This window comes from Pogona vitticeps, chromosome 4 (genome assembly GCF_051106095.1).
Source record: "Pogona vitticeps strain Pit_001003342236 chromosome 4, PviZW2.1, whole genome shotgun sequence".
Classification (NCBI taxonomy): Eukaryota; Metazoa; Chordata; class Lepidosauria; order Squamata; family Agamidae; genus Pogona; species Pogona vitticeps.
In genome coordinates, this window is record NC_135786.1 from 110,711,151 (window position 1) to 110,723,226 (window position 12,076).

Here is a 12,076-nt window from a genome sequence, read left to right on the forward strand (position 1 = left end):
GTGAGAAGAGAGAGAGAGAGGGAGAGGGAGGGAGGAAAGAAGGGAGAGTAAGTGTACACAAACACAAACATACAGACACAAACACAGGAGATAACAGATGTTATCCTTGCTGCAATGGATATGTGGAGCTGTTTTCTTCCATCTTTGTGGGATCATTTTTTTTCCACTGAATATCATTCTGGACAATGAGGACCAGATTCATTTAAAACCTCAATAAACTATCTCTAGCGATAACACAGTGTCAATATCATTTGGTTGCGTATGACAGCATGATTCTAGTCTGCCAAGCACACTTAAGTATTTCAAGGAAATCTTTAAAAAGGTAAGCACAGAGCCTGCCAAAGAAAAGCATTAAATTCCCTGTGACAGCTGCAAGGTATAGTACATTGGAAGGAACAATTTAAACCACTTATACATTGAAGGGTTCTAAATTAACTGCAACCATGGATGTTAAAGAAAAAGAGAGAGAGAGTTTAATCTGGCAGTGGGGGAAGAGTTCAGTGAAAACGTTGTTCAGTGTTCAGCAGTTATCCAAGAAATGTGGCAGAGGAGGGGACAAAAATATGTGTTAGATGGCATAATGGGATGACTGGAGAGAAAGCAGTGCAAATTTCTTCACACCCTGTCATGGCATTTTGTAAACAAGCGCTTGACTCTAATGTCATTTATGCTTGGCATGTCAGCCTTCATGCAGTCAAATGGGAAAAGTTGAAGCAAAGTATTCCTATGTTCCTTCCCTTCCAAAGCCAAGAGTATTCTTGCTATTGCTACCAACTGCCAAGAAGTAAACCAGCTTTTCCATCAAGTGTCAATTTCCTTATGATTATTCCTCAATCTTTCTTATCCGTAGGTTCTGTATATTTGTCTGTTTCTAAAGACAAAAATCCAACTCTACATTTGCAGAAAGTATTCCTTCATGTTGTTTATTTATCAGCCATTTCCCGCCCCCAATCCACAATGTTTACAATATAGTTAACCCCACAACAGAACTAAAATTCAGTGCCTGAAGTCCAATAAAAAGTCACAAGTTAAGTAGGCCCTACTGAATCAGTGGAGATTCATCCATAAATTTCATACATTCAATGGCCTTACTCTAGTTGTGACTTACTAGTACATTTCATACAATAAGTAACAAACTTCAAGGTAGGTTAAATAGAATTAAACTAATATGATTAAAATGGCATTCTAGTTGAAACATGTTATAATCTCTTGTTAAAAGTACCAATAATAATTCATTTAAAGAGTGAAGGCCAGCAAATCAGCTAAAACTATGTTATATTTAGCAACATTGTGTGCTTCTCTCAATGAAAACATGCAAAGAAACACCCTTTGTTTATGAAGAGGAATGGGATTTGGCTGGCCACACATCCCAGTGTTTGACAGGCATGAACAAGATCCTTATATACAGTACGTGTTGGCATATACATGTACAATGTCTACATGAAAAAGGATATTCTGGATGAAGCAGGATCCCTCCATGTATGTACCTTTGTTGTTTCCATAGAACCCTTTGGCACACCTACTATGAGTGTTGGTGTCAGATATGGAGATCAGTTTCACAGCTCTGCAGTCGCATCACACCTTCAGGAGGGGACACAAGAAAACAATGAAAACGTTCAGTCCACCTTTTTTGCCTCAATTTTCATCCATCAATTATTTCCCCATTTTCTAGCGCCACCTTTTGTGCTCTCTCACCTCTAAGTCAGCCTTGCCCACTCAAGCACCCTCCAGATGTTTTCAATTCACAATCCCATTAGTCCCAACCTTCCAGCCAATGGCTAGGGTGATAGGAGCTGTAACTCAAGGTTATCTGGCTGGAAAAGGTTGCTCTGTGCACCTCCTAATCCTGTTCCAATGTTTTAGTCTCAACCAAGCTTCTAGTAAAAAGAAAGAACCCATCTACAAAACAAGCTTGCATGCAGAAGCTGTAGAAGTAAACAACTCTACCAGACACACACACACACACACACACACACACACACACACACACACACACACACACACACACACACACACACACACACACACACACACACACACAGACAGAGTATTGCAACAGTCACATTATTCAATAGCAACACTCTTATCAACTGGCAGACAGAGGAAACAGGATTCTTTTTACAGAATTCTATTAATGTTCTATTACCAGGCAGGTGTTCACTGAATATTATCCTTCCTGGGGTGATGCATTATTAAGAAAAAGTGATTACATTTGTTGATGAATTTGTACATCTGTTTCCTCTCTTGTCAATTTATGAGAAGTAGTAATGTAGCAGTTCTGTTTTTTTTTAACGTGGTGCTATCATGAACACAGTTCTATGTCTAGTAAAAATAAAATCACTACCAGAAAAAAAAATGAACATGCTTAAAAGATTTAAATCAGGATTTAAAATCTAAATAAATGAGTAAATTTAAAAAGCTGATTATGATGCTTCATGACCTGCCAAAAGAAATTGGGCAGTAAGCAAAGGATGAAAGAGGTACAAAAGTAATTCTGATTTGCCCCCCCCCACCCCGGAATAAAGACACGAGACAAAAAATTATGGATACATAACGGGCCACACATTATTAAAATTATAATAATTCATAAATATTTTGCCATTCAAATGGCAAAGGGGGGCTGCAGTAGTGCGGAACAGATAGATCCTTGATCATATGGGCGAGTCCCCAGCCCCAGGCTCCTGTGGCTGGCCGCTAATGAAACACCCCCAGACCTCGAGCCATCTTCCCTTGATGACTGTTGGTTCGGAAGTGGCCCAGCGCATCTTGCCCGCCCAGGTGCTGATTCGCACGATTCCGCAGCCCTGGGAAGTCCGATGTACTGTTAGCTTACCTGATGTTAAAATTGGGACTCACTGAGAAATACCTGTTTTTCCGCACTACCCGCCAGTGTGACCAAATTCCACCATCAAGTGCCAATAACCTGTACTAGTGTGGGATAGGCGAAAAATCCCCCCATCCAAAAGTCAATCAGGATGAAGGTCAACAATTCCTATCTGGCCCCTTAAAGGCGACCAGCCAAGAACTCACACTAGAATTAGGGTGGGCAGTTGGGTGCCTGAGAAAGAAGAGGCTGTTAACCTGGGAGGACATCCTTTTATAACGTAAGATGTCCTCCTGCTCTTTTGCAATGTTCCAATAGGAAACACAGAGCCTCGTGCCATCCATGGGGGGGGGGGGGAGCAAGTGTTCGTCACTTGAATGAAGCCTTGGCTCATTCATGACTTTATCAATGTGACAGCAAATCTGAAAATTAAAAAAAACCCACTGAATTTTAAAACTGATAGCTCCAATCCAGCTATGTGCTTGTCTAGGCAGTCTCTTTAAAAAGGCATTATTTTGTTGATTATTTGTTCAGCAGAAAAGAAAGAATAGAGATGGTTAAATCCATCTATCCCTCTTCCCCAGTCTCTTTCGCAAGTGGCATTGATTCCATTTGTTAAGAGCAAATCAAGACTCGGCCATTGTGCTGTCTGAAGCATAGCAGGAAACAGAAGGGAAATCTTCCTTTTCTTTGCTGAAGCATGGTACCAGTTGAACTTGCTCTCTGAACTTGATTCAAAATGCAAGTGTCCTTTACCCACATTAGTTCTTCTGAATGCACAATTCAAGAAGCAGGAAATGGCTCAATATTGCTGCACAAATCAAGCCCATGTTGCCAGCAAGAAGAAGAAAGCCAGGCTGTACCTAGGGCAGTCTGAATGTTGACAACCCCAATGCCAGCACTCAAAATGGCTTACAGAATACTTTCTTGTGCTCACTACCGTTCACAATGTGACACCAAGCAAGAGGAAATCCCAGAACCTGACTCCTTTTTATATCCTTTAACCACTTCTCCCCAAACACAACAATATCAGGTCATTTCCTCATATTTGAATCATAAATTATGAATGTGAGAAGAAATACATTATCACATTATATTCATAAACTAGAGGGTTTTTTTTGTGAAGAATCAACTTTTCTCTCACTTGGTGTCTCTTTAGGAATGAATGGTAGTGAACATAAGAGGGTATCACTCTGAAGTCCAGTTTAAAAGTTACACATTTTTGTATTGAGCTGCCCCCCATTTTTAGAATTGTCTTGTAGAATGTCAATTTGCTATATGGCACAATATCAGTCACACAGTTAAGAAAAAACTTGACTTGTTTGAAATATGGTGCTGGAGGAGAGCTATGTGGATACCCTGGACTACCAGATAGATGACAAAGTGGGTCCTAGATCAAATCAAGCCTGAACTATCTCTGGATAAAAAAATATTGTCCTACATTGTGCTCATCATGGAAAAGACAATAATTCTGGGAAAGGTTGAAGACAGCAGGAAAAAAGGAAGAGCAAATATGAGATGAATTGACTCCCTAAATCCCTGAGATTTCAGAGTTAAAACCTCAACCCTAAGGGCCTTTGCAATGTCATGAAGGGTACCCTTGTGATATCACAGGGTGAAAACTCACCAACAACAGTTGCATAATTGTGTGAATAGATATGATAAGAAGAGGTAATTTTGAGATACAGCAAGGAATGAACAAAAAGATACGCTCCCAAAGGTATGCCTTCAGGAGGCTATACGGAGTGATTTGCAGGCTGAAAGCACCCAGGGGAATGCCAGTGCATTACTAAAAGGTCAAAGAAAACTGTTTTTAAAACAAAGGTGGAACAAAAGTAAATTAGGATCTAGCACCAAATCTCTGGTTGATCTGAAGTATGTTAGGGATGAACTGTAGAACTAGATCAGGGTGGCCAGTTCAATAGCATCCCATTCCCAGATATTTCAGTGATAAAGTCTGGAAATAAACACAGAACCTGGATCTCATGTTCAAAGCCTGAGACTTTGGAAACTCTAGATGTCCTTTAGTTTTGCCAATGATGAGATACAGCATTATCTTAACAGGAACAGCCATGATGGTAAGTAGTAACAGCCTGCATGTGAATTCTTAGGTCCTCTATAAACATATGGTGTCAAGGGAAAAAATCGCCTCCTTGAACAACTACTCCTTGAGTTGTGATATTGCATAGCAAGTTGCTACACAAGGCAGGTTCCACAATGTATTGGTCTGTGAATGTGAGAGGATAGTGTAACCTTAGGCAAGTGCCTTAAATACACAATGATGAAGAATTAATTCTCTGTGATCTCACTTTGCTATTAACCATAAAACAATGACATTAGACATCTGTCTCCTATGCTGTGCTGACAGTCCTGTTTGCAGTGACTAATAGGATGGTTTCAAACGGATGTGCACGGGATGTTCTTTATTGCCTTCTGTGAATTCCACTGAACACCGAAGTGAAAAACGGGAAATCTAATAAAACGGAATGGTGAGCAGGTCTAGACCAGACGGCCTCCAACAGTCAGACAGGAAAAATGTTCAACGGCTTTTAGGGAGACACTTCCAAGTGAGGAAAGAACAAAATTCAGATCTACAGTACTAATGTGAATCTTTGGAAATGCACTAGATATAAAGTCATGGCTTCTCTGCATTAGAAGTCCAGCAACCTGAAGCCAGAGGTCATCTGATCTCTGCTATATTTGAGCATCACCAGTGTAAATGGTCAGAAAATGATACTAGAAGCTTGCAGCTCTACGGGAGTAAGATCACACAATATTTCCACCCGTTCCTATAAAAATTGCTAGCTTAGGTCTGACCTCTAAGCCTGAGAAATCTGTCCCAAGATAGTGAGCAGCTTCTTGGGCAACCCCCCAGCCCAACCACCAGCTTGCTCCCAAACTATCAATTTAACAAATCCAACCTTTCCTCCTCATTTCTGGAATGATATCTTTACCTCCTGGCAGCTTTTGACCGCAGTTTGTATTTCTATCCTCATTGCAGATTGATTCAGCCTGATGGAAATCATCTCCATGTTCAGATCATCTAAGACTATGGCTCAGACAGTTTGAATCTGAGTTTTTGGAGCTGCCCAATCACTAAATGAATAACTCTGGCTGGCAAAGAAATTTTTTCTGTCTTGGCTTGGATGGCTGCAATGTAGCATTGGCCAAAAAGCTATAAAGGATGGCCCAGTGGTGTCATCCCAGCATGAAAATTGCCTTCCTGAATTATACCCAAGATTCTGATAAGTCTAGCTAACAAATGAATTTTAAACAAAACAACTAGCTTTGGATTCCTTTGTTTAGAGGATGGACAGAGTTCCTACTCCTGTTCTCTGAAGATGCCGGCCACAGAGACTGGCAAAACGTCAGGAAGAACAACCTTCAGAACACGACCAAAGAGCCTGAAAAACCCACAACAACCATGACTCTGTATACTTAGAATTAAGGACCACCCTCTGGGCAAATGATAAGCCTAAGAATGTATCTTCTGAATGACTGACTTGTGTCTTTTCACATGCAAGTTGACATCTGGTCCCCTCCTCAATTTTTCATTTGTTTCTATGGATTGATGGGGAAAACGTTTTTGTTCCTTTTGTTAAACAGTTGGGAATGTGTTACTGTTGACAATCTACTGCAGAGAAGCTTTGAAAACCAATGAGTACTATCATCTGTCCATTACTGCTTTAAATAGAAATATACTGTATATTACTTGTCATCAATTGGATTCTGCCTGACAGTTATCTTCCCAGGGTTTTTTAGGTACAAAGTACTCAAAAGCAGTTTACCAGTTTCTAATTTTGGTGACACTCTGGAACTGTGCAACTTGCTTAAGGTGGGACAGGTGGCAACTTCATCAGCCACACACATGCCAGGTGATCTTGGCTCTTCCCTTTCCTGTAGGGAAAGAGAAGATTCAGACTCCTGGTTCTGCACCCAGGCACTTCAACCCATTGAACCATAATGCAAAATGTGCTGCTTATATACTTAAAGCACTATCTGAGTGGGTTACAATTTAATTATGCAGGCTGGATACAATTTAATTATGCAGGCTTGGAAGGATGGAAAGTTGAGTCAGCTACCTGAGCCCAATGGATTTAGCACAATTGATCATGAGCAGAGTCTTGACTTCAGTACTGCAGTTTAACCACTGTGTCATTTAGCTCCAGTCTATAAATACAAAGGCCTGGGGAGAAATAACATTAGGATGCTATTGTCATGTTATACCACCTTGTAAATGTGTTTCAAATTGATATGATATAGTGGGAAACATTGTAGTGCTATATTCAATTGCTAATCCCATCTAGAGCAATCCTACTAAACTGATTTAAATTTTACTCTTGCCACAAATCCAACAAGCAACAAAAACTCTTTCTTAGCCTTATCTTCCCACAAGTAATATTGGGATGATATCAGGATGCTTTTCAACATGGAATGGCAGTTTCCAGAAGATTGGGAGACATCCATGCCCATCCCCAAGACACGGAGGATTGCACCCACTCCTCTAGATCTTCTTGCTTTAAACAGTTTTAATTGAAGCAGCCCTCCGGTACCCTGTGGTAACCACAGGGGGCACTTTTTCTTGCTGCTCTAGTTCTATTCTAGACCTAGGAGAGGAGTTTTAAAAATCTCTGGAGGGCCACACTTCCACCCCTCTAGACAGTTGTTGCATTGTATGATTTCCAAAGCATTGGTTTTAACATTGAGCATTATTGTCATTTAACGGCTTTGCTAGACAGAAAATTACGTTGTCAAAATTGCTGTGGATGATTCACTTCTCATCATTTTCAAAAACATTTTCAAGGACATTCGTGTATCTTCTTGCGTCTTCCATTGTCCTTAAATTGTACCATTAAATTATAGAAAGAGAAAGAATACCTCTACAAGCCTCCAATGGCCAAATTCTTGCTATATTCCTGATTCTTATCTATTTTACAAAAAGAAAAAAAAGTCTTGAAACAATATTTGATAATTTTTTTTAAAGCCCTGCAAGATTTATCAGTTTCGGCAGAGAGTGAAACAGAGAGCACTCTTTGCCCTCACCCTCAATAGCTCAAAAGTTTTCATAAAAGATTTCCAGAGTCTTTTTCTTTAGGAAGAAAAAAAAATCCATATATGCAGCAGCAATAGAATGTCTGACAGATAGTAAAGAAAGAGGCAAACAAACCATCCAATGCTTCAGTTTTTAAAAATAGAGCAGCAGTCATTCCAGTTTGGCATAATTCACAAATTTTGTAAGATTGATTGATTGATTATTTTCCTTTACATGTTTCTCTCTCTACAAAGAGACCAAGAATGGCAATTGCACAATTGTGCAAATTATGCATTTTGTCTCATGAAAAAATGGACAATTTTGTTTAAAAAATCATTTTTCTCACTAATATGATAACTACCTTCTCACCAGCAAGAAAAAGAATGTAACATTTCCTAAGCCAAATGTTCAAGACTGATACAATTAAGATCTATATCATTATTCTAGGATAGCTTGAGGGAGAAGTGGATCCAGCTCTTTCCCCTTTGAGTCACAAGGATTAGGTGCAAAGTACCAATGCAGGGTAGATGCACTATATTCCCATTGGTATGAGGTGGGGAGGATCAGCTGACATGGAGGGAAAAGGTAAGTCTTTGCCCACTCCCATCTGCCCTAAGCAAAACATCATTAGGGTTTTGAAAGTGGCAAGTGACCCACCATTTCACCCATGAAGCTCACCTACAATTGTTCTCCTTATTTGAAACCAGCCTATTACTTCCTTAACTCAAACAGAAATCTTATTTTCTATCCATAAGTGAGTTCCATCAAACTCAAAAGAAATTACATGTGAGGAGGGATGTGCAGTCTTCAGAGAAATGTTGAAAAAACAGACTGCATGAGAGGTATGTGTACCTTTTTTGGAAAGCCGGATAGCCAACCCCACTGATCACAGAAGTTCCCTTTGACCACATTTTGGTTGAGACAGTAGCTTAAGGAAGCACATAGGAGAAGGAGATTGATGGCTGAACCATAATCAAGTGCCAGACCAATCCCGTGCAGTCCAGTGACTACAATCCTGGAGAGGGCTCAGAGTGAGGACATCTAAGTCTATGTATTTTCCTGCAGCAGCTTGTCCAGCCATTTTGCATCTAGACAGAGTGAAGGGAGGGTGTTCAATTGCTGTTCTGTGGATTCTCTCTCTCAGTATTTTTCAGTTTATGCAAAGAAACACCAGTGGCTGCTGCTCTTGTACCTTGTAGACAGAATTAAAACAAACCCAGTATTTTTCAAATTCACATCAGCCATTCTGGTCATGTTACAACTTTGGCGTATTTTATCATCCCTGGGAACAAAATCCTTTTAATGTCTTACTTGGGCATACAGTATTTACCACTTAGGAGAATCCTCTACACAGCGCATCCATTTCTGGATTCTCTGTCACACACTGCTATCATCTTGGTATTGACTGGTCCAGAAGATTATTCTTTTCATGGGGCAAAACTGTACTTTGGAGCAGCTCTCCTCCACACTTGGAGTGGGGGTCGGAAAGCATAGCTGTCTGATTTTGTTTTGTTCCGTTTTGTTTCATTTTTGTTTCTGTTGAATGCTGATATAGAATGGCACAGATACACAAACACACCCAAGAAAAAATTGGCTCAGGCCACCTCTCAACCAATGTGGAGTAGTTCAGTCCTAATCTGTATCCAGATATTTGGATACAGATTAGCTAAGGAGGTAGTCACACACACCTGCTTCTGAATAAGCATAGGCAGGCTTGCCATATTATTTGTTCAAAATTCAGCTTCAAAACTACAGCGACAATCTTTATTAACCTCACCAAAAGTAAATCGGCCAACACTGTGTCTGATGAAGATCAAATGGTCTTTGTACATCTGAGGGAAGTTGCTGTTTAGAGATTTCAAGATTAAATCAGTTTTCCCCCTCCACATTCCAGTCTCCTCTTTGAAAAATATTTCAAAATGATTCATTTACACTCTTTTTAAAGGGATCAATGTGCCATGGGCCCAGAAGACCTTTGCGTTTTGCTTTGCTTTTGTTAATATTATATTTTCTACATGGAGAACATTGCTAATCAAAGCAATTATCAGCTAACATGCTACTCACTAAAGTTTTATCCCCTTGAAAAGCTAATCAATCATGTAGGGGTTTTTGAAGTTTCAGCTTACCTCACCTGACCATAAAATGTAATGAACTGTTATATAGGCAAACAATCCATGAAATAATTTTCAGCTAACTTTAAGAGCCATTATTTCACAAAGAAGAAACAACAGACACAATCCAATAGAGCTGTTATTTTGGTGGGAATCTATTCTCATGCAAGTCTCCTTGTGTGCCCTTAGAACTCCCTCCAGAGATCTGTAAAGGTTTCTGGACCAGATTTTGAGGCATTATGGACAGCTGGTGGGGTGAGGGGAGAGGAAGGAAATCCTGTCACACTAATGTTTAGTCATTAGTGTTAAGTTTGGATCAAGACCAGTGTCACAGTTGTTTATTTCTATTGTCCTGGCATTTTACCTCTGACTTCCTTCTGGGAGCTTCCTGCACCTGTTTTATTCTCACAGGAAACTATAATGTATGTTCGGCTGAGGGATAGTGAAAAGGCCAAAGATACATAAGCCACATATCCTCTTTCTCAGAGGATGATCTAACTGAAGGATAGCCAGAGGACAATCTTAATTTTGAAGATGTTCTTTGAATAGCTATCTTGTCCAAGTGTCACTGAAAAAATACTGAGAGGAGAAAGAAAATCAGGAATCTTGAATTTGTCCACCCACAGTTAGCTTCCTAAATTATAATAATAATTTCTGACCTTGCATCTGTATACAAAAATCAACATATACTAATAACAATGGTACATTCTATTTGGAGGAAACATTTAGGCTAGAATCCTGTTTCAGACATCTGCACACACAAAGGCGACTGCACAAGTGTTTCCTGTTTTCCTTGGCAGTCCATCACACACCCGTTTGTACAATCTATTGTGCAACAAGGGCATGACCAACTGCATGAAAAGCAGCCAGCAGAACAGCTAGCAGTGGTTGCATGATTGTCCTTCTGAAATCACACAACCAAAAAGAATTCTGGTGGTATATAACAATTTAAAATATACTGGAAACAGGTGTGCAGATTTGTATTTTTCCACTAAAGCTTCCAAAATTTCCCAGGAAGCATGGCTACCTGGACAATTCTGGGAGTAGCAGTAGAAAAGCACACTTCTAATTTGAAATATATTTAAGAAAGGGTCACATTTATTTGCTGATGTTATCCACTGTTTATTAATATTAGTAATTATCTAAAGTAAAAAAATATTTAACATTCAAATTAGTCTCTATGGTCAGGTCTTTCTACTTTAGCCTTGGCTGTTGGGAAATGCAGGTCTTAGTTTTCTGCATAGTCTCAGAAATAGTCCTTAGCCTCATGAAGGTTGCCCCCACTCCTGCTGTAGAGTCTGGATGGGGCGGTCAGTCACCACAGGTGCAGGAAGCACCTGCTCCCATGAATCCCACCAATATCTCTGGGGTATCATAGCAAAGGGAAAACTTTGGATATCCATTTCCCTCCTTGTTGTTGTCATGTGCTGTCAACCTTATGAATGAGCGATCTCCAAAATGTCCTGTCCTCAACTGCCCTGTTCAACCCTTGTAAACTCAAGCCTGTAGCGTCCTTTAGGGAGCCAGTCCATCTCATGTTTAGTCTTCTCCTGCTGTCTTCTACCTTTCTCAACATTTTTTTTCTTTTTTAGAGAATCCTTCCTTCTCATGATATGACAGCCTCAGCTTCAATATTTTTTTACTCCAGGAATAGTTCAAACTTAATTTGCTCTAGGACCCATGTGAAGATCCAGTCTCTCTAAAGAGACAACGATCACGGCCGGGGAGTCCCTCTGGGTGCAAAACTACCACCTTTATTTCCTGAGGTAGGTCCTCTAGGCCTCAGAAGTGCATAGTATGCCCCATAGACAAGCCTGAACCTTAAAAGTAACCTTTGATTTCTTTCAAAGCAATAAATCATAGACTATGTGCTTCCTTAGCTACCAGCTATGTGCTACCAGCCTTGCGAAGCAGAACAGTATGACCTTTTAACTTACAGTGGCAACTATTACCTTTCCTTCCTCCACACTGGATTTAGACATAGTCCTGCTGTAGCAAAAGACTAGTCTTCTGTTGAAAAATTATATTTGTTTTATTAAGAAAATAAAAAGCTTCATTAGCATACAGTTGTAGCTTTGAAGCATAAGCATTGAGAATATCCATCTGTTA